At 50.5% G+C, this 23,209-nt stretch overlaps 1 protein-coding gene across 7 annotated transcripts in view; it reads right to left on the reverse strand.

Annotated features, from left to right (window-relative positions):
• The window catches only part of PTPRE (protein tyrosine phosphatase receptor type E), a 159,434-nt gene that overhangs the window by 72,786 nt on the left and 63,439 nt on the right, over positions 1-23,209 (reverse strand). The window contains exon 1 of one of the 7 annotated variants that reach the window (XM_041742763.1): positions 10,113-10,893. The exons of the other annotated variants lie outside the window; for them this stretch is intronic. The gene's annotated coding sequence lies outside the window, so the exon portion shown is untranslated. Of the gene's footprint in view, positions 1-10,112; positions 10,894-23,209 lie in introns of those variants that run through there. 7 annotated transcript variants of the gene reach the window in all.

Below are 23,209 nucleotides of genomic sequence, written 5' to 3' on the forward strand. Positions count from 1 at the left end.
CTCTGCCCCTCTCTCTGTGTCTCTCATGAATAAATAAATAAAATCTTTTTAAAAAGGGTATTTAACACTGGAATAGACTTTCCTTGCCTGAAGTGAGAGGGTGACCAATGACGCGTCACATCCAGGCCACGGACCTGATTCTCACAAGAAGCGATACTTCCATTCAGATTAAAATTAATTGTACTGGAAACCATAACTCCAAGTATATGCAGACAAAGTTCTGTACGAGGACAGGGGTGGCAATTAATGAGCCCAGAGGACTTCCAGGACACGGTTGTCTTTGCCTGCCTTCTGCTTAATGGACCAGCTATCAGTTATGTAATAAACCCACTGATGGCAGCTGCTAGGTGTGACGTTTGCCTTTGGGGAGCCCAAGGGGGAGAAAGAAGGAGAGAGAGAGAGAGAGAGAGAGAGGCAGGAAGGCAGGGGGGGAGAGGGAGTCTGTGTGAGGAGGGGAGGCCAGGAGCAAGGCCGGGTGGACAGCACGGCCCTGCCCTGACGGGGTGTACCCCAAGGAGGGGAGCAGTTATTTTGTTCCTCAAAGGAAAAATGTCAGCTCCCCCCCAGCCAAGCCTCCAGGGCAAAGGGCAAGAACCTGCTTTGGGAGCCCCCTTGGCTTCGCCACCTCCCGTCTATAGGAGCTCAGGCAAGTCGCCTCTGCTGCAAAATGCGGAGGCTGCAGGTCAAGGATCCAGCGATCAATGAGCAAGGCCAGGTGAGCAAAGTGCTCCCAACCCGTTGGGTTATCGAGGCTGGGACGGGTGGGCCTGGCTCATGACAGGAGAGGGCCCGGCACCCAGGGGCTGCCCCCCAACGGCCTGTCAAACCAACGGCACTCACTGCTGAGACGGGGCCTTGCCCAGCGTGCCCACGTGCCCACTTGTCCTGGACGGTCTGGGTTCGCGGCAGCTGCCAGCATAATTGCCAACAGTGACCTCTTTCTCTCTCGAAGGCATTAAGACTTGGAGGCTCAGGGATCCCTGGGTGGCGCAGCGGTTTGGCGCTTGTCTTTGGCCCAGGGCGCGATCCTGGAGACCCGGGATCGAATCCCACATCGGGCTCCCGGTGCATGGAGCCTGCTTCTCCCTCTGCCTGTGTCTCTGCCTCTCTCTCGCTCTCTGTGACTATCATAAATAAATAAAAATTTAAAAAAATTAAAAAAAAAAAAAGACTTGGAGGCTCCACTGTATGTCCCCCCCACCGGGAGAGCCAGACGACGTGAGGCCACCACGCTCAACCAAGGGAGACATTTTGTGTCTTCGTACGAAACCTCGCCAAGCAGAAAGGTGCTGAGTGAATCCTCCTCGATGCAAGCAATCTATTTAAACAGGAATCGGAGAATCTCAAGTTCAAAACCGCAAATTACTGAATCTTTTCAGCATCTTTTGAAGCACCGCCGCCCTCCCGGCAGCACAGTGACTTGGCTGTCAGTTCAGGGAGACCTGGGCTCTGGGCCACCATCTGTGTGGCTCTGGGTCAGCTCCTTCCCTCTCGGAGTCTATAAAATGAGCAAAACGGTGACCTGACTGAGCCTCTGGGGAAAGCGTGTAAGATAAGAAGAAAGCCCTTCACACCCTTTCTGGAATGGGAATCAACACTTTAAAATATATTCAGCTCAAAGGCAGCTGAACGAGCAGCAACAGAATCAATTTTATTTCTCTTATAATAGACTCTGGTGCTCGGAGTCAGGGAAAGAAACGTAAAGCAAGTTTTCAGGCCCAGAGACACAAGCCTTCAGAACGACCAGCAGGTTCTGGAGCAGCGAGAGGCCTCAGGTTCATAGGCCCAACAGCATTTTCGGAGCCGTGGCGGGGCCCATGCCCTGGCTGGACGCTCCACACCCCACCCACACGCTCCGCCTCCTGGACACGGCCCGGGTGGGAGGCCACCACGGAGGAGGTGCCAACAGTGACTTCCTAAGCCGTCCCAGATGGAGAGCTTATCCTGGTAAGATCTGCAGAGGACACATGAAGAGTCCCAGGACTCTTCCAGACCAGAGATCTCCCCCCTCTGCCACCTCTGGGCTTGGCACTGTGCCCGGGACTCATGCAGGGTTTGCTGATTGATGTGCTGGCTGGACCCACAGCCGCATGAGGAGCAGAGGAACGTGGCACGATGAGAGTGTGGCCTGGCTGCCTTGTGCTTCTGGAAGCATCACACTCAGCTCATCTGCTTCTGAGAAAGGGCTAGAGCCTTCCAGCCTCTGCTCCTGAGTCTCCCCTGCTCCATCTCCTTCGCACACCCCTGGCCAAGTGCAGGGGTCAGCACAGAAAGGCCAGAGAAGATGTGACCTCAGCCTGCAGGAACCGAGTAAAGCCATTTGAGTGGGGCCCTCCCCACGGCGAGGCCCCGGGAGGGATGCTCGCCTCCCACCAGCCCAGGTCGGCTACTGCCTCCATTCCAGGGCCCCCCAGACTGCCGGGAGAAGGGGCACCGATCAATTTGATTTAGAGACAACAGGACTGGGTTTTTGAGGCCTTATCCCTGACCCCTGAAAGTTGCTCAGAATCTCTAGGATTTCTCCGTCCTGAAATGAGGCTATTTCAGGCAGAGAGCGCCCTGCCCCATCCCCTGGCAGGTGCACAAGCCAGGAAATTCTGCAGGCCCTCCTGGCACAGAGCCTGCCCTGCTTCCCCAGGGGGAAGGCAGCCTTCTTCCCGGGGGCTGCTCCCCGCCCCGATGCAAGCCCGCCCCTGGGAGCTGCAGGGAGGATGGCAAGCCAACACGGGGACTAGGTACCTGGGACAGAACATGCACCTTTATTTCAGTGACAACCACTTCTAGAAGAAGCGAGACAGAGGAGGACTAGGAATGGTCCTGGTCATGACAGTGACCTTTCCAGGGTGCTCGCTCTAGCGTGGACACCGCTCCACACAGTTTACACACACACACCCTGGACCCTCCCAGCAGCTCTCGGAGACGTACAAGGCTCTATTTACGGTGGAGGACTGAGGATCAGAGAGGGTAAGAAGCCTCCCAAGGCTTTACGGCTCTCAACTGGCAGAGCCTGAGTTCAAACCCAGGCAGTCTGAATACAACCAGATTTTAGAAAACCAGGTCTCCTCCGGCACAGTGAGCTCTGGGAATATTCTGAAACCCTGTAAGATTTTTACTAGGACAAGCGTGGGACAAGCATGGGACTCTGTCTAAACGGGAAAACATTTCCTCTCGGGACAAATAGAACACATTCTGTAAATTCCAGAAACTCATTGAAAATATTTACTTTCACTTCCGCCCCACCCCCACTCCAAATCTATGAACTGCTTCGGCGCTAAGCCATGTTAGCACTTTGTGGGGTTGGGATTCCAAATCTCCCCGCTCAGAACATCATTTTAATTCTGTTATACCTGGAAACGCCCTTGCATCCTAAAAACGGGTATTTCATAAATATTTGTTCAGTGAGTGAATGAAATAGCCAAAAGGTTTACCAAAAAAAAAAAAAAAAAAATCCAATGAGCAAGCCCAGGTTGAGCTTTGTTTTGACCCAACCGATGTCTCTATAAACAGCAGCTGCATCTCCTCAAATATTTATCAATATAGAATCACAGAATTTCATGTCCTTTGAGAATTCCTTGTTCTGTTACCAGGGGAAAAAAAAGCGAGGAAAGAGACCTCAAAAGAAATGAATGTCAGAATCTGCTAGAAAGTCAGGTAACAGGAAAACAGGAAACGGGCCACGAGAAACGGAGTTTATTCAAGTGCGTTTAGGAACGTTCGGGTCCAAGAAACGTTGACCTCTTTTAGGACAGTCAGACAGACTGGACATCAGCTGTATCAAACGCTTTTGAGCAAAGAACATCTTTTTTATTTGAAATCCAAGGATGACAGGGAGGAGGGGAGGGCAGAGCCATCACAGAAATGCTCCTTTTGGTAAAAGATTCTTTCATGGGACTTGACACCGTCTCTGGGGCTCAGGAAGGCCCTTTGATTGTCCTGGGAGAGGCTTTCTTCATTCCTTTATCCGCCCAAATGTTGACTGATCTCCCTTCCTCTGTACCCCAGGCCTGGCAAAGTCAGGCGGTCGGAGGCAAAGGACAGCAGCCCCCCATCAAGGAGTCTTCCCATCCACAAACGGAAGTTTTCAATAAAGATGCTACCCCAGGACTAACACAGCATAACTATTGCTCTGTCTCTCCTTTGTATCTAAAAACTGTGTAAGCGTAATTTGGCAAGCTTGAAAGACTGTAAACATCTTAATTTCTATTTGACTCAGACAGGAGGAAAGAGACTTAGATTAAGCAGTGAACTTCATCCAAATTACCTGAGTATCTAAGAGGCACCTCTACGTAGGTTCTTGTGCTCTGATTTAACCTTGACTGTGAAAACCCACTTTCTTCTTGGTCTGTGAATTGCACCCAGGGACCCGGTGGTACAGCCCGCAGCTGAGGCCAGGCCTCGAGCGGGAAGGTGGATGCGCTAGATTGTGTCTCTTAGGAAACCCAATGGTTTCATCATCACCCTTAAGACCTTCCTTCAGTGGAAGGCGAGAACCTGCCCTGGGTGTTGTACCGGTTGAATTGTGTCCCCTCCATCCCCCAAATTCATATCTACCTGGAATCTCAGTATGTGACCTATTTGGAAATAGGGTCTCTGAAGATGTATTAGTTCAGTGAAAATGAGGCCATGACGGGTTAGGATGGGCCCTCAATCCAATGACTGGTGGCCTTGGAAGAAAGGAGAAGATGCAGACACCCCCCGCCCCCAGAGAGGGTCATGTGAGGTGGAAATAAGGCAATGGAGTCAGAAGCCAAGGAACCCAAAGGTTGTTGGAAGAAATCCAAGCTGGAAGAGGCATGGAAGGGGTCCCTCGCGGGGACTTCAAAGGTGGCACGGCCCTGCTGACACCTCAGCATCACACCTCCAGCCTCCACAACTATGAGAGAACACATTTCTGTTGTTTTAAGCCACCAAGTTTGTGTTCATGTCTTACGACAGCCCCATGAAACTAAGAAAGGTTTGCATCCAGTTTCCTGTCTGCCTATGTCTCCCTTCATTGGCTGTGGGATCCTTCCAGGTCCTTCCAGATCTTTCCAGATCCTCCTCCTTTCCTCATGTCCCACATCCATCAGTCACCACGTCCTACCACATTCTTCTCTCAGGGGAATTTCACACCCGTCCTGTGCTCTGAAGAAAAAGACCTTCTTCACCTCACCCACGGCAGTGAGGAGTCCGTGAGACACGGTGAAGCACATGCTTAGTACACCTCCCAGAACCTGGTGGGGACAAGTCCATAATGGCAGGCCCGCCCAGCACTGTCCATCCAGACTGCTGGCCTTAGGTGTCCTTCACCTGCCACCTGCTCAGGGGCACCCAGGGACCTCCAGCAGCACCCCAGGATTCTCTTACCACCTTCACAAGCTTGTCACATCATTCACTCATTTTTCTCTTCCTTTCTTCTTTCCTTCCTTCCTTCCTTCCTTCCTTCCTTCCCTCCCTTTTTTTTAAAGTTTTGTTTATTTAAGTAATCTCTATACCTCACGTGGGGCCCGAACTGACAACTCCAAGATCAAGGGTTGCATGCTCCTCTGATGGAGCCAGCCAGGTGCTCCTCACTCATTTTTACTAAAAATTCAGATATGTGTATTTAAAAAGAAACCCTTCCCATTAGCGTAAATGGGAAAAGTAGCCTTGCTAGCCATACTCAGAGATCACCTTAATCATCAACTCAGGGACTGGGAGGAAGGCAGGCAATGAAATGGAGGCCTTTCGGTCAAACCCTGCTGTTCTTTTGTTAAAAAGGTAGATTAACAAGTTTCAAGGATGTTAAAGACACGCTGGACTCAGAGTGAGCCTCTCTTTGAGTTTGAAGAAGACCGGAGGAAAATAATAAGGGAAGGACTTTCTCCCTTTGTGATTCAAAGTTTTTTACTGCTCAGTTTCCACCAAAAACTATCAAGGAATATGGGGTAAGAATCTGGCATCCAGAATGCATAAAGATATCTACAGCTCAACAACAGGAAGACAAATAATCAAAAAAATAGATGAGGGCTTTGAGGGGACATGTCTCCAAAGATAACCCATGAATGGCGAGCAAGCGCAAGAAAGCTCAATACCCACTGATCATTAGGGAAATGCACAGCAAACCCCCAATCCCATACCACTTCACACCCACTAGGGTGACTCTAAGTTTTTAATGGGTTGGCAGGGATGTGAAAGAGCTGGAACCCTCACACACGGCTGATGGGAGTGCAAAATGGCACGACCACTGTGGGCAGCTTTGGCAACTCCGCAGAGAGTCACGATGGCACCCAGTAATCCCAGCCCTGGGTAGATATCTACCTGAAAGAACTCAGAACAGGTGCTCACACAAAAACTTGCACCCGAACATCCCTAGCAGCACGGTCCATGGTAGGCCAAAGGCAAAAACAACATTCATCAGCAATGGAGTGGATAAAACAAGTGTGGTCTGTCACATGACGGGATATTATTCAGCCAGGAAAGGGAAGGAACTATGGACACATGCTAGGGCAGGTTTGCTAATCCTCAAAACATGCTGCTAAGAGATAGAAATCTGACAAAAAGGTCACAGAGCCTATGATTTCATTTGTATGCAATACCCACAAGAAGTAAGTCAACAGAGAAAGAAGGCAGATTCGTGGTTGCTGGGGGCTCGGGAGTGGGGTACATGGGACGCAACTGTTGATGGGCACAGGTGGTTCCTTCTGGGGCGAGGAAAACGTATGGGGACTAGTAGAGATGGTAGTTACATGACAGTATGGACGTAGTACGTGCTCCTGAACTGTTCTCTGTAAGACGGTCAATAGTACGTCGTGTGACTCTTGTCTCCGAAAAGACAGAGCACCCGAGGACCACCTTTGGGAGAAAAGCCACCCTCCCCAGTCTGGCTTCCAAGATCCTCATGGACAATAATAACATTTGTGGAAGTGAGAGCAAGCAGCACCTGTTGAGTGCTGTGGACTCAGTGCTAAGTACTGAGTGCTTGCCATCATGACCCCCCGATAGGCCCCCACCACGAGAATGAGACGGCGGGAGCCTCAGTACCCTCCCTTGCCAGGTGAGGAGGCAGCACGGAAACGCTCGGGGAACGGGGGGACAGTCACACAGCTCTGCAGAGGACACGGCCTCCCGGGGTGGGTGGGCCGGACACCCTTGGGTGGGGGCGCGTGAGGCCCTTGGAACCGCTGCTGCAGGTGGGCTGTCCCAGCAGGCCCCCAGGGCCCCCACCAGGCTTCCAAGGCTCCCAACGCCCCCCCTTCTGTATTAATCATCCTCCTGATTAAATTCTCGTCCTCCGTTCCGCGGGTCCCATTGTGCGAAACCACATGGTGAGCCCGCCCCGCAAATGACACTCATTATTAGAAGCTACACGGCAACATTTATACTAATTAAGTTGGGTCTCATTTCTTTAGCTCTAATTTTAAAACTGGCACAACTCCAGCGCCTCGTGTCCATTCACAAACTGCCGCAAACGGATGGAGTAAAATGGCCTTTTAATTTTTCAGCGCTTCGAGATTATTTTACACTTAAAAACCGCTTACTGGCCTTAGGATGCCACTTCCTTTTCTTTTCTTTTTCTCTTCTTTTGCACCATAATCAGGGTGAATGTAACACGGTATGGCTTCAAACTACGAACCTTACGGCACGCTGCAGAACCGACCGGGCTCGTATTCTTTAATGCGCTAGAAGATATTTTTGCAAGTTTGTCTTCCCAGAGTGTGGCTGGTTTTTAAAAATTTGTCTCCCCAAGAAATACAAATCACGGCTCCCCAGGGTAATCGGGAGGAATGTGAAGGCAGAAATGACAAGCACACGGGCCCCTGGGTGGCTCAGAGGTTGAGCATCTGCCTTTGGCTCAGGGTATGATCCTGGGGTCCCAGGATCGAGTTCTGCATTGGGCTCCCCACAGAGAGCCTGCTTCTCCCTCTGCCTGTGTCTTTGTCTCTCTCTCTCTGTGTGTGTGTGTGTGTGTCTCTCATGAATAAATAAGCAAAATCTCTAAAAAAAAAAAAAAAGAGAGAGAGAGAGAAAGAAAGAAATGACAAGTACACAAGTACAGTAATAACAGCGAAGCTGCCTGGGGTCTGCTCCCAGGCAGGTGGCAGGTCGAGTGCATCAGAGGAGCAGCCTCATCTTGGCCCCTTGGTCAAGACCTTAACTGAGGTCTCAGTGGGGAAGCGACAAGGCAGGATTTGAATGCACTGTCTGGTGAAGCCCACGCTGCTATTCAATACCCCAAGCTACGTAGGTACACATGCGCAGCGAACACACAGTGGACAGAGCATGTCATATGTAAGACATAGGACCCCCAAATCTTGCAAAAGTAAGATGATGTTCCCTGTCCTTTAGTTCATTTTCAAGTACTCAGAAACGGCTGCGTGAACACCTGCTATGTGCCACGCAGGGTGCCAGGTGCTGAGAAGACGACGAGCAAAGCGGGCATCACCCCCCCCCCCAATTCCTGGGCTTTGGCACCACCGACTTCTCCTGGCGGCCCCATTGCTGCTTCCTCCCGCCCTCCGGCTCGTATCGCTGGGGCCCCCGGAGTCAGACGGCGATGTCCGCTCCCAGCTTACTCCTGAAGAGCATTCTCTTTCCTATGCTTTCCCCTGCGGAGCTCTCCTGCAGGTGGCCACCTGCATACAGGCTTCCTGAAACCGCCGTCACTGCCCAGCACACGCCCGGGATAAAACACTGCACACAGAAAGCTCGGGCTTCACTCACTATGGGCCTTTCTCCAGCTCACCAGCAGCCAGGCTGCCCAAGGTGAAAGAAAGCAAATGGAAAACCGAGTGCTCCTTGAGAGCATCCCCATCCACGCTTTGCAGTGTCCCCTTTCTCTGCATGCTGTTCCCTGCACAGCACGCACGCCTACGTGCACAGGCACACAATCAGATTCCTCTTTAGCGAAGAACGTTGGGGTGGCTCATGGTTGACCGGAAGGTAATGGAAGCCCCTTCCCACCACAATCAAAGCACAGGTAGGTTTCCTCCCCACCCCAGACTTTCTAACATAAGATAGTCTATGGTTCTCCCTAATACAAACAAAATAAAGCAAACGTTATATTTACAGCGAACTGTGGATCCCGCTTGTTAGGCTCCATGTGGAGGCCCAAATGCACAGGGACCCCCTTCCTCCTGGGCTCTGAGTGACGCTGGCGGAGCAGCAACCTGTCCCTGGGCACGGTCACCACCTGGCGCATGATGGGACCCCACCCTGCTGAGCGCTCGGGGCCAGAGACCCCAGTCAGGGCCAGCGGATTTCTTAGGGTGACGTGGGGATGACTGGCGTCCTTTGAGTGGAGGACAGAGCTTGTGGGGCAGCGAGGAGAGGCCGGCGATCTGGGATAAGCTGGTTGAAATAAAACACTGCACAGGATGCAACCTATTATCCCCCCCCCGCCACCTCCGGCAGGAAAGCTGCTCTCCCCATACGTATCAAAAATAATTCACAGGCGAGTTGGACCTGGGTTTAACCCGGCAGCAGATCTGCAATTGAAAAGTAATTTGTGTGTTTATCAAAGAAGGTCTCTGGGAGAACGTGAGCTATTCACGGTGATGCCGCCTCCGACCACAGGCTGTCCGCTTAAAAATAGAGAGAGGGAGCGAAAAGAAACGCGGGCAGAGAAAATCTCTTCCTCCAATTTCACGCTGCAATGTTTCAAACAATTGCTTAGTCAGCTTTCGTGCCAAATATTTCCTAAAGTGCCTTTATGATGTTCACATTGGTGGGAAGGCGCGTGTCCAAGACGTCGAGCACGTTCTCGCGGCTTCCAGCACATTTAGCTACGATGTTTTAGGTGGGAGAGCGAAGCACTTACACGTTAAATAGCAATTTATGAAGTCGGGAAGCAGAAGACTGGCATGAATCACTCCCAAAAAACTGCACAACCACCACCTACGTGGATGCTACATCGTACAAACTGGTGGGGGAAACTCACGCACAGACTGGGCAAAAATAAAAATAAAAAAAAATTTAAAAACTTAAAAAAAAAAAAACAGAATTGCCACGACACACCTAGCTTATCAGGGAGTCGCATCATGAGCTATTAAACTTTAAAAGCTGCTGGGGAACCCATTCTCCTAAGTGAGAGACAGAAGGAACGTTCCGGAAATCCCTTCGCGCGCCTGTATTCCGCATCCGCGGATACTTACAGAGAGCACCGCTTTCTGAGCAGCCCCCAGATGATCACCTGGTGCAAACCCACGTCCGCAGCTCCGGGGGCTCCCTGGCCGACTCCAAGCGGGCCACAGACGCGAGAGGCAATACATTATTTACGTGGGCTTTCCCTTTGTAATTCTCCTTCCGAGGCTGGCGGCTGGCGGCACTGTCATCAGAAACCAGAGCCAAAAATCCAGCCGGGAAAAGGGGACAGGAGAGATCGCTCGCCTCTCGTTGAAATACACGATGAAAAATTAATTTCTAATCGTCGTGGCGTGGTGACTTTTCTTTCTTGCCCCCACCTTAAAATAAATCACTAAGAAAGGCGGCATAGGATCCAGTCTGGCTGCCGGGAGCGGAGCGAGCCGGGGGTGGCGGCTGCGGCAGGTGACAGCCCCCGGCCGGCTGGGGAAGCAGGGGTCAGCGGCGGTGTCCTGGGCATGGGGGGCAGAGGGCAGGGGGCACGAGTGGACGGGGCACAGCCCCGATCACGAGCTCCGCACCGCGCGTCTAGTTTTCCGGCAAAACCCACTGCTGATGTTACACGTTCAAAAGGGTTCTTTCAAGGCAAAAAAAAAAAAAAAAAATGAAATCGAAATACATCTACGGTGACAACGTGGGAAGAGAGGCCCGTTGGCACATCCATCACGAGTGCCCGGCCCCGAACAGGGCTGAGAGGAACATTTCCCTCATCCTAGAGCTTTCCACTCAGCCCGAAGAGCAATTCTATTTCCGGCTCGGTGCTGCTTTGCAGAGTCAACTTCTCATATCCAAAATACCTCCGTTTTCTTCCGCAGCACTTCCTAAAATAAAAAAGGGAAACGTACCCACAAGATGACTCTCTCCCCTGTTACCCGAAAAACCGAAACTCCTGCTGCCGGCCTGTTGTTACCAAGTCGTCCTTCCCCTGCGACAGAGTGGAAGCTTCTTTATTTCCCATTCTGGGGGTTGAACCGAATTCCCCCGGGGAAGGCAGTGGCTTCATCAAGCAGGTGCCCCTCCCCGGGAGGCCGTGGCTGAACTGCCGGGGTCACATGCACACGGGCAGCTCTAACGCCGTGTCCAGCTCTGCGGAGCAGCCCTCACATACGTGCACCAGAGCGCCACACCGCGTGGGACAATGGTTTGCTCTAACGTCTTACTTTTTTGGTTTTCTGTTTTTATTTTATTATTATTATTATTATTATTATTATTTAATACTATGACAAGTCCTCTGGCCAGCCCCAGGCACTGACTTTCATTCGGCCCTGACAATTTGATTTCAAGGACTGTTTACGGAGTACTTGCGTGTGCAAGGACTGTGCTAGAAACTCCAGCAAATCCGCCCCCCCCCCCCCCCCCCCACCCCCGATCCTTTCTGCCTCCAATACAGAAAAAAAAATACAAAAGAAAAAAATCAGCCACGGTCCTGGAGATGGGCTCTGTGCGGCAGGGACAGTGACCAGACTCTGCGCAGTTACTGGGCCCGGGGTGGGCGTGCAGTCCCCAGCGTCTCGGATCTCGGCCTTGCCCTCCTCGGGGACTTGGGTGATCGCATTAGCTGCCTGCAAATCCGTTTATTTCCTGAAAACACCGCTTCTCATTCATTTTCTGTTGATAAGGAATTTCTGAAACAATCACTGAAAACCATCTCTCCTGCAGACAGCCAACGCCACTCGCGTGCAGCACGATTGAGATCTCCCCGTCCCGAAGGGGGCCATTATTTCTCCCGGTTGCCATGGTGATGCTGCGGCATTGCTGCTGTGCGCTCAACTGCTTCCCACGGCGGTCACACCACACAGTTAAATCAAACCATTTGTTTCACGTGGCACCGGGCTTTTTTTCTTTCTTTTTTTTTTTTTTTTGGAAAACAAACACCTGGCTATGCGAAACTTAGTTAACGGAACTCCGCGCTTCATGCCGCGGCGGTGATGCATGGGGACAGCTGAGAGTGCCCTTGCACACAACCCAGCACTGGCACGAGCCCCGACATTAAAAACACGCAGACGAAACATCTCGCACGATACCTTAGCGTACTCCCCTTTATTAATTCCAGGGAGAAACTTCTTACTATTTCCGACGACCTGAGGAAAGCTTCTCCGAGAGCAAAAGTGACGTAACTAGAAATCAGCAAAAACAAATGGTTCCTGGTCGGGAGCTCAGGTTTAGGGAACCTCTGCCACACTTGTTTTCCAGGCAACGGCTGAGGTCTGCCGCGTGCGCATCTCCTATCTTGCTCTTACTTGTACCTAGTGCACACACACATACACACGTGACACCCCAGTTAATTCCTGAGGTCTCTAACCCGTGGGGTCTGCCTTAAACACAACGAGGGGTGTGCTAGTCCAGGGCTGCGCTCCCCTTGAACTCAAGGATGCTGGTACCCTGAGGCTGTGACCCTGGAGTCCAGGCTGTGAGAAGCTGTCTAGGCCTTGACAGCCCCGCAGCAGAGCGGGGACGCGAGGACTGGCCTTGGAGCTGGCAGGTGGAAGCGCCCCTGTGGAGCACGTGGACCTCACTGCTTCACCTTCTGCAGACACCGGGTTTGTCTGGACACTCGGGCCGGCAGCTGGTGTCCTCAGCTCCTACTGCAAGTGGTCCTAAGAGCTGGCTTGGACTTCTGACAAAACGGTGTTCATCAAAAAGGGAGAAGTAACCTGGAGTGGACTTCAGAGGTCGCTATTTGGAAAAGGTGCTAATTAAGTAAAGCCAGACTTCAAGGAAAATGTCAAATCTGAATTCGGCTCCAAGTCACGAAGTTATTAACCTGGGTTTGAGTCGGGTTATTTGTGCGTTCGGGTCTTTTGTTTCCACGACTCCCTCCGCGACTATCACCATCAATGCCCTTTATTTGTTTTTGCTTTGTTTTTGCCTTCTTTGCTCCTTTCTCTCTCTTTTTTTTTCCTTTCTGTTTTTGCCAACGACTCTATAAAGATTGGCCAGGCTTGAAGCTGAGAAGGTTTGTTGTTTTAGGAACAGAAAGAAAACCCTCCCCACGTAGGAAAGAATGTCATGGGGGCTTTGAGCCGAGGCTAACAACAATGAATAGACACACACTTCTTGCGACACCCACTCCACAAAGAAATGGGGTTGTGGCATTTGCAGCCACTCCCAACAGCCCGGACTGCCCGCCCAGCGTGTTTGCAAGCGCACAGCCTGAGGGTGTGTGATGTGAGCCCTGCGGCCCTCTGCGTCCTCCTTCCCCGGGAAGAAGAGATTTCAGGAGCTGAGCTGCTCACGGGCACCAAGGCAGACAGTGGGAGCTGGGGCTCCTGGACGGATGGGAAATGCATAGACGTGGGCTCCACACTGAGGGGCCACGCTTATAACAGGGCTGGCCTCAGCGGGAAACCTTCTGAAGAAGATTCCACTTGATTTTTTTTTAATTTTATTCATTTATGAGAGAGAGAGAGAGAAAGCACAAGCATGAGCAGGGGAAGAGGGAGAAGCAGACTCCCCGATGAGCTGGGAGCAGGACGCAGGACTCGATCCCAGGACCCCGGGATCCTGACCTGACCCGAAGACACGCTCAACCGACTGGGTGACCCAGGCGTCCCATGAAGATTCTTAAGTTGGAGATTGTACAGTTAGAATCCTGAGCAATTTGATACGCTTTACTCCCAAGTCAGTAGGGTGCAGGAAGGATGGGGTACCACTGAGCCCCCTGCGTCACGCTGCGTGCACGGTGTGCAGCCCTGCAGCCTGCAGCCCCACCCGGACCCCCTCTTCCCTGCTTATCTGTGGCAGAAGCCATCATCTGACCAGGGCAGGTTTCCCCTTTATACACTATCAATATTAAGTGGGCTTTGGCCCATTTACCTGCCTTTGGTGAAACACAGGTAAAAATTACACGTTGCTGAGCAACGGAGGCTTCCGGCACGGCATGTCCTTCTTAGGCTCTCTCGTTCCAAATAATTAGACATCATTCACGGCTCCACGTCCACACTGGGAATAACACATGAGACTTTACATCATCTTGAAATGAAAAGTGAATTGCACCGGTTCCCGGCAACAAGATGCCCATGACATGAATTCTCCCAGAGAAACGAGACTCTCGAATGCGAGGGCTGTCATCGAAGGCAGGAGCAAGTGGAGTCGATGGCTCGCTGAAATCTCAAAGAAAAGCTCCCTACTTTACACGCACACACATTTTAGAAATAGAGGTCAAATCCATTTAGTTCAAGGTGGCCTGGGATTTTTTTTTTTTTTTCCCCAGCGTGTGCGCGTGTGGAGATTGAGTACAAACACGGGCAGAAATGCTCAACGAGGCACAGAGGAACGATTAGGCTCCTGACCTGACAGCTTTCCCCAGCGCTCAGCAAACCCGAGACAACTCCAAGCAATGCTTATCTCAGCCACCTGGTTATGCCAACCAGGAGGACTGGCCAAATATTGCGGCATCACGGGAAAACAAGGCGTTCACGGGGGTGTTTATCACCATCTATTGCACGAAGCTGTTTATGAAACCACAGAAAGCCTTGGGGGCTGTCCGGTGCAAACCCGGCTGCAGGCTCCAGGCCGTCAGCTGAGCACCTGCTGGGGAAGTCTGTGGTGCTCTTCTGAAGCCACTGACCCTGAGAATCTGGGGGCTGCAGGTGCCCCTCGAAGTCCTCCAAACAGAGGCCCGAAAAGGCGCATGACCGTTCTGCTGCTGGGCAGCCCGCTGAGGGTGAGCTGGTGGGGCAGAGGGAGAAGCAGGCTCCCTGCGGGGACCCCGATGCGGGACTCGATCCCAGGGTCTCCGGGATCACACCCTGAGCCAAAGGCAGATGCTCCACCACTGAGCCGCCCCCCCATCCCTCGCCCCAGCACCCTGCAAGCTGGTGTTCGAACTCGGTCCCCCGGCTGCCACACCCGCCTTCTGGCAAGCCCCGACTCTGCACTCCGCACTCGGGGGTGTTAGTTGACCTCATTTATTTATTTATATCCACCGTGCTCCAAGCACGATGTAGACCGGTGTAAGGAATCTAACTGCATATTCATTCATTCGCCCTCACCGGCTGCCTACACCGCAACGGGGGACGGAGCGGATAAGTTCATGCCAAGGAGAGTGCGGGCTGGGATGACCATGTAGAGACAGTGAGGTAGGAAGAGGGACGGGGCTCAGGGAGGGAGGGCAGTCCCCGGCGGGCAGGGCTCACCTTCCCAGAAACTAATGATGCAACAGGGAGAATTAAAGCGCTCGTCGGGAACAGAAGCCCCTTATTACAAAATCCTCGGGTGAACATCCCCAGGCTCTGACCATCATTTCTTACGGCTGGGCCGCTCCAGGGACGTGCGACCAGAGCCACCCTCCAGGAATCCACGTTCAGAAGGGCCTGGCACCTGGGGGCTACGCCCAGTAGCTGCTGCCTTCATCTGTAGGAATTTTATCTCTGAATTTGTGTTTGGTGAGCGCAGTCGGATGGGCCAGTGGCAGGGCATTGGGGGGCCCAGAGCCTCATTCCCGCCCGGCCCACCTTCCGCCACCTGCCCAGGGCGGGTTCCTGATGGTCTGCTCCCCAGCCCAGCCCCCAGTGTGGGCACTTGCCACCAAGTGGCGGGGCCCAGTCTCGGGCACCTGTGAGGCTTGGTACTGCCCGCAGTATCCCCCGAGCCCCGGGAAACACAGCATTAAATAGAAAGTTAAAACAAAACAAAACAAAACAAAAAACCCACCATGACAGGTCCAGAGAAAGATCACGGGAGAAAGGAAAATGTTTTTTATCCTTTTGAACAAGCCACCCAGCCTTGTTTGCACTCAGCGCCGCCCCAGGCTCTGTGTGGGGTGCGAAGGTGTTTTCTTTCTGCAGGATGCTTGCCCCCCGACTCCCTATACGCCCCCCACTGGCTCATCCCCTCCTTCACCAGCCTTTCGAGGAGTTGGGGGGTCTGCTGGGTGCTGGGCAACCCGGGGCATTGAGCGGCGTTAGGACGCTGGCTGCCTCCCCCGCCAAGCTGCTGTGCCCCATGGGTCACCAGCAGGCACGCGGCCAGACCCACTGCTCACTGTCCTTTTGCAAGGATCCAGCCAGGCACTACCTGCAGTGACGTCTTACATCATCTGTAAGTCACGGGGAGGAGAACACGCGGTCAGGATAACACGCGTCTCCTACTGTCGACTGCTGCCTTCACCGGGCCGTCCTCTTCATTGGACTTTTCATCTCCCAAGATGAGGATTTAATTCTCATTTAACCACATGCTCCAAGAAAACCATTTCCTGTAGATTTAAGAAACTTCCCACTGGGGACGCCCGGGTGGCTCAGTGGTTGAGTGTCTGCCTTCAGCCCAGGGTGTGACCCTGGGGTCCTGGGATCGAGTCCCACGTCAGGGTCCCTGCATGGAGCCTGCTTCTCCCTCTGCCTGTGTCTCTGCCTCTGTGTGTGTGTATGTTTCTCATGAATAAATACATAAAATCTTTTTTTAAAAAAAAAACCCTTCCGACCAGGATTGCTGAGACCCCAGTGACACCAGCTCTGTGTCTTTCACGGAATCTGGATTAGAAACGTCAAGGAGCAACCTCCTCAAAGCATCCGCCGACCCTCGGCCGGGCTCACTGCGCTCCGTGACCAGGGCCAATGCCAGACTGTTTCATATTTCCCAAGAACACTATGACTTACACAACAGCCAAATTTCTACAAAATGCATGACAGCCCAGCTGAAATAAAAGTTAATTTTTAAATTTATTTATTTATTTGTTTGTTTTTTTACCTTTCAAATGAATTTCAGGAAGGGGTCAACACATTCTAGTGAAAAATGAAGACTCCTACATGCACCAGCATGACAAATGCCCAGACTTTCAGGAGGCTTTTAGGACCCAAATGTGCTACTTGGGTTTCTGACTAGGCATCTGGACTTGTGGCACGATGCCTGGCTATCTGACACGGATGAATTTCTAGAGAAGGTACTTGGATAACCGGCTCGGTACTTGGATTCTCCATGTAATATTTATATTTCTGATGCAGTATGAAGAATTCTGACGTGGTCCTCGAGTATCGGAGAGGTACCTGGAGTGCTGACTTAGTACCCAAACCCCATGCCGGGGCCCTTGGAGCTGAGTGTAGCAGCTCAGGAGCGTCTGCGAAGGTTACGGACCAGAAGGGGTATGTGAGCCCAGCCGGGTGGACAGAGGCCACTTGGCACAAACAGGCGGACTCAGGAAGCTTGAGTGAGTGGAAACTGATGATGTTACTAGGCTCTGGGAGGGAGAATGACCACGTGGCTTTCCAAATGCAACGGATTTGTAGCAACATGGGGGAAAATTTTTAAAACAGCTACACAGAGTTTAAAGCCATTTTCATAGAAAGGAGGGTTTGGGATGTTTAATGAGGCCTGATGTCCTCCAACCATGGACACTATGGTCACGAGACGCCCTCATCACTATTTCGTAAGAGCCCAGGGGGAGGCTAAATGCCTTCTCTTGGTCATATCACCGTGTCTCCCTGTGATGTCTCCACAAGTGTGTGGAGCACCACATTACCCAGATCCCAGCAAAAATAATTTTTTTAAAAGGAAACAGGTCTTAATTCTCAGCAGGAGGAAAACACACAGCCATGGGCTGTGAATCACTCATTAAAAATTAAATAAATCCACCCACAACAGGAAACAGCACAACAGAATGTCGGTGTTGACTTGAGGTTGGAAGGAATCCAGAAACAGGACTTGGAAACAGTGTCGGCTCTGAGTGCGATCTCGCTTGCACTGGGTGCCTCCAGGACCCCAACCTCATCCCCAAGACCAGCACCCCCCAGCCTGTCTTTTCCCAATGACTCCAGGACTCGCAGGAAGGGAGGGAAGCGGCGTGGCACTGGGGGTTTCCATGGTTTCCGACAAGATCGAGCCATCCTCCGTCCCAGTGACTCGCTTCTCCAGGTAACACAGAGCATCACCCAGCCCCCAGAACCACGTGCCAGGATGCAGCTCAGGACAGTGTGGGGAAGTACCTCGTGTTACTACCTCAGGCTTGGGCTGAAGTTTTTATTTTTTATTTTTATATTTTTTTGGGGGGGGAGGCTGAAGTTTTTAAATCAAAGCCCAAGGATTCCAGTTTTCTCTTTGCACACGTAAGCAACACTATGGAAAGAATATCGCTTTTCAAAAACACCTCCCTATTAATAAAACCCTCCTTTCTAGGTCCCTGCCTCTTTCGGAGGCAGCGGGAGCAAACACAGATAAGAGCAGCGGGAAGAGAAAGCAGCAAAGGACAGCTGCTTTCTTTTCCAAGCGAAGATTATAAAACATTTACATCATGAGGTGTAGACCTCATCCCGGCAGGGAAGGTGATGGATGCATCGGGCCCAGGCTTGGCAGGTTCACAGCAGTGGCTACTTTAGAGGGATTTCTGTATTAACCCCAAGCCCAGACGGGCATCACCCGAGAACATCAACTTTGTCTGCAAGGGGCCTTTAAAAACATGCTCACCCAGATCTTTATTTTTTAGACAAAGAACGTATGTATGACTCAGGGCACGAAGGGATGTGTCTAAGTCATTCAGCTTTCTGGAACTAAACTCTTGTGCGTCCAATCCTTTCCTAGGCTCCTGTGCAAAACACACAATTACAGTAGCTACAGCAAGGACTCAAACACGGGCCCTACAGGCGATATTTCCTGAAGTCAGAACCAGGACCTACCACTCCATTTGTCAAGACCTTGCACAATTATGAGCCCGCAGGGGACACCTGGTAAATGCTGGTGGAGGGAACCGACCAACCCCGCGCTGTGCCGAAAGGAAGCCTGGCAAGCGTGTGAAGAGAGATTAGAAAACTGGATTTGGTCAGCAGATAACGTGCGGAAACATTTGGAACTCTGGCCAAGATCAACTCAACTGATCATAACCTGGTTCCAAAATATAATTACCTACCAGCAACCTGTTTGCAGAACCCGCAGGATACGTTCTTATTTATTACTATCTTCTACTACCTTGCAGAACTGCAAAATTATATTTTTCGTAATGGAAAACATTATTTTCTTTGGGGCATGTCCCCTTCCTCATTGTGGGTGGTGCTAATGAGAGCCGCCTGGCTTCTCGGTGGGAGAGGAACCTGTGCACAGCGCAGGGGCTGCGGGACAATGACGAGTCCCGTCTCACTGTCCTCCCAACTCACTTCGCCCAGCCTGCCCGGGTCCCTGTCTTCTCATCTTCAAGGTGGAGGTGAGGATGCACGCCCAGGCTGCCTCCGGGAATCTCTGAGGCCTGAGTGAGCACGCTTCGTAAACTGTAAAATGCTCTACCTGCCTGCGTGCACAGTTTTATAAATGCAATTTATGTTTTCAGCATAAGACATATGAGCTATCTGGCAAAACAGGAAATAGATCAAGTCCTGTTTTAGTGAATAATAATTTCCACCAACATGACGTTGTGAAAAAATTCATCTCTCAGCAGCAGCATGGTAACCTGGTGGTTTTAAATCTATTTTTATAAAAAACTTAAAATAAAAATAAATGTATTTTTATATACAGCACTGGAACACAAAATTTCTATCATTCCTGATAGCAAACCAATCTTGGTAGAGGTATGTGAAATCATTTAAACACCATCAACCTATTTTTTTTTTAGACTTATTAGAATCCAATCAGCACCCCCTCACAAAATAACACGAATCCAATTTTTTTTTTTGCTTATGCTCATTTTCATTCAAAAAAAGAAGAAAAGCTACACAGAGACATATCTTTGTTCAGCAATTCCACAGAGATATTTTCTTTTCCAACATTTTAAGTATCTTATACCAAACTCTGTATCATAATAAGCTGGTTAAAAAAGTCACCTTGCATGGGCACTTTTGAACAGAATGGATTCATCCTCCTGTTGCTCAGTGTCCTGAGTCACATGAGGACATCGCCCGGTTGATAGACTGCAGGTGGGGCGAGGGCCCACATCGAATGGGGACTGGTTCATGTTCCTTCCACTGGGCAGCACCTGCTTCCCAGGTTCTCCCCGAGTCACTTCTAACTAAAATGCCACTTTTGCAAATCTAGCTAATACAGAAAGTTAAGAGGGTGGGTTCGATTATAAAAAGAGGAAATGTCCGACTTAAAATGCGTGGGATTTTGATGTGTCATCCAGTCAACAATAATTGGGGATTGTTTTCCTAAAAGGTGGACCTCACCTTGGATTGCTGGCAGCCAGACCACCCTCCCGCCCTGTCCACTATCCCCATACACCACTTGGCCAGGCTGCAGTGGATTAAAACAGTTTCCTGAAGCATAAATCCCAGATTTCCTGCACAGGGCTGGACCAAGTTACCTGTGGTGCTTGCCAGATTTTCACTTAATGACTGCTTCCTTGAACCGAAGTTTTAAAATGCCTTGGGAATTATATTACAAACAGCCGCGACCTAAAATCCAAAGCGATGAGAAACATTCCCCCTTGCAGCTTCCCTTTACCTCTTGTCCTCCTGGAATGACCCCGGGAAGCCATGGTGGCCTGCGAGAATCCATGTTTTCCTATGAGCTGGAAAAGGATTTCTCGAAGAATCCCAGCCCTGCACTGAGTCCGCAGGAGCCCAGGGCTGAGCCAGGAGTTTATATAGAAAAGCTGTGTTCCTATTTCCTCCAAGTGGAAACTGTGACAGCTTAATATCCATGGCTTTGCTCTATGACAAACGATTACCTAGTAGACTCTTTTAGGAGGTACTTCTTGGAAGAACCTTGAAACTTTCCTGGGGGGGAAAATGGAAGTGGAAATAAATGAGGGATTAATCCGTTTGTCACCAGCAGGTCCAAAGGCGTCCTTCCAACTTACTGTCAGCTTCCAGTTTCAGTTTACAGGAGAATAGCTCCTTTGCTGCTGGGAGAAACACGGTTTGCTCGATGGGAAACCCAGAGGATCCACCGATGCAAATAAAAACCCAAGAACAGGGCAAAAACAGGAAACAGGAATCAAATATTTGAGAAAGGTTTCAAGCCTTCCACACTCTGCACATCATCCGCGAAGCTTCTCGTTTTCTTTCTGCAGATGCAGAAGCCAGCATGGGAAGGTCTGTTCCACCTGCAGAAACGCAGGCCCAGCTGAGTTGGGCAGAAAGCACGTGCCAAGTGGTGCGCTCTGCCCGCAAACATTTAGAGACCTTCGGATTCTTCTTGTCTTTTCCCGCCGTGGCGGCCATTCGACTCCACACCAAGGAAAAGAAACATGACTTAGAAGAGAAAAAAAAATCACACATATGGAAACGGACAGGGGAGGCATGATGGATCATTAAAGGGGAGACAGCTAGTGAAGGAATATTCCAAGTTAATTTTAAAATTAAATTCACTGTTAATACCAGCACGTTAATTTCGTTGCCTTTTATTCCTTTGGTATTTCCACGAGCCAAAGTGAAATAGTCAAGTTACAGTATCATTTAATTTTACTTACTGGTGGATACCCTTTGGTATAGCGATATAAGACCTCAAAGAGCCCGGAAACAATATTTAAACCTTAATTACATGTCTTGCATAAGTTCTTAACGCCGACATTCTACTGCATTATTTAAATCCTGTGCAACCGAGACCCACAGAGTTGCAAGCATTATCTGGTTGAGGGAACGTTGGTCATGTTTGATGGTTGATGTGAATTATAGTGTCACTTTCCAAGTGTGTTTTTACATGTTACAAAAAGGAGAAATAAAAGAAAACCATGGGAATGGTGGTCATGCTAAAAAGGCCCCTTTTATCCAGTTAAACAGGAGAAAGTTGACTCTCTCTTTTTTTAGGGTCAAATATTTATAGAGAGTGGCCCTTTTTTTTTTTTTAAAGATTTTATTTATTTGAGGGAGAGAGAGAGAGTGTGTGTGTGAAAGAGAGAGAAAAAGAAAGCATGGTGGTAGGAAGTGTACAAGGGGAGAGAGAGGGAGAGGGAATCCCGAACCAACTCCGGGCTGAGTGCAGAGCCCATGAGATCACGACCTGAGTCAAGAGTCAGATGCCCAACTGACTGAGCCACCCAGGTGCCCCTAAGTGCCCTTTTTTAAATGAAAAATCAGAGACTATTGCTAGAAAAGAGAACTCCTTTGGATCTCCATGACAGTAATGGCACATACATCATTACCCAGGTAAAGGACTTCCTTAAACAGAAACAACTGCCATAATTTTGTGCGGATGTTAATTTCAAGAATTTTATTTTATTTTATTTTTTTAAAAGATTATATTTATGTATTCGTGAGAGACACACAGAGAGAGGCAGAGACATAGGCAGGGAGAGAAGCAAGCTCTCTGCAGGGAGCCCAATGTGGGACTCGATCCCAGGAAGGGATCACGACCTGGGCCGAAGGTGGATGCTCAACCGCTGAGCCCCCTGAGTGTCCCTCAAGAATTTTATTAACCGCCAAGTCGGGGTGAGCTCACTTACACAACACAGTGGCCCTAGGAAGGGACGGCCTGCTGATAGCAGGGCGGGCTCCCCAGAACACAGTGGGTTCCTGTGTTGGCCCAGAAGGCATCTACAGGGCTCCTGCCTGGAGCTTGGAATAGCCACCAACCTTAGGGGGCTTACTCTCTCCTGCCCTGCCCAAAGTGAGCTATTTATTTAGTTCTAACTGACTCCAAAGCAAGTTTCTAACCACCCCCCACCACCACCACAAAAATGGGAAATAAATTCCCTTCTATTAGCTGAAATCTTGAAATTCTGGAAGAAGACTCAAATGTTTAGCAGTGAAGTTGCCACAGGCTGAAATATCAATCTGACATTCTCCCCTGACACCCTAGCAGCAGATTCCAAACAGAGGCATCAAATAAGGTAGCCACCACAGGAAGGGGTCATGCTTGGAACAGCCTTGCGTCACATGGGGAGAAAATTCCTGAAACAAGAAGCACTTTTTACCTACGAACTCACAGCTTCTGAAAGCCACCTTGACTTTCCTAATGAAAGGAAGATGAAAGATGGCACCAGGCTGAGCGACATGGCCAGGCAGCGGGCCAACTTGCCAAAAGGACAGAAACCCTAGAACAGGCAATAGCAAGATAGGGTGTGAAGGGCCAGCGCTGGGCGGAGATAGAAGGCCAAGGGCAGATGCTTTTAACAAATCATAACCTGGATCTTGTATTTTGGGAAGGAGGTGAGTCTGTGGGGCAGGACCCTCCAGTGTTTCATTCCGGCGATGTAGGGAGCCACTGCTCTGTGTAAGTAGCATGTTGAAGACCCATCCAAACCAATATG

The sequence above is a fragment of the Vulpes lagopus genome, chromosome 2 (assembly GCF_018345385.1).
Source record: "Vulpes lagopus strain Blue_001 chromosome 2, ASM1834538v1, whole genome shotgun sequence".
NCBI lineage: Eukaryota > Metazoa > Chordata > Mammalia > Carnivora > Canidae > Vulpes > Vulpes lagopus.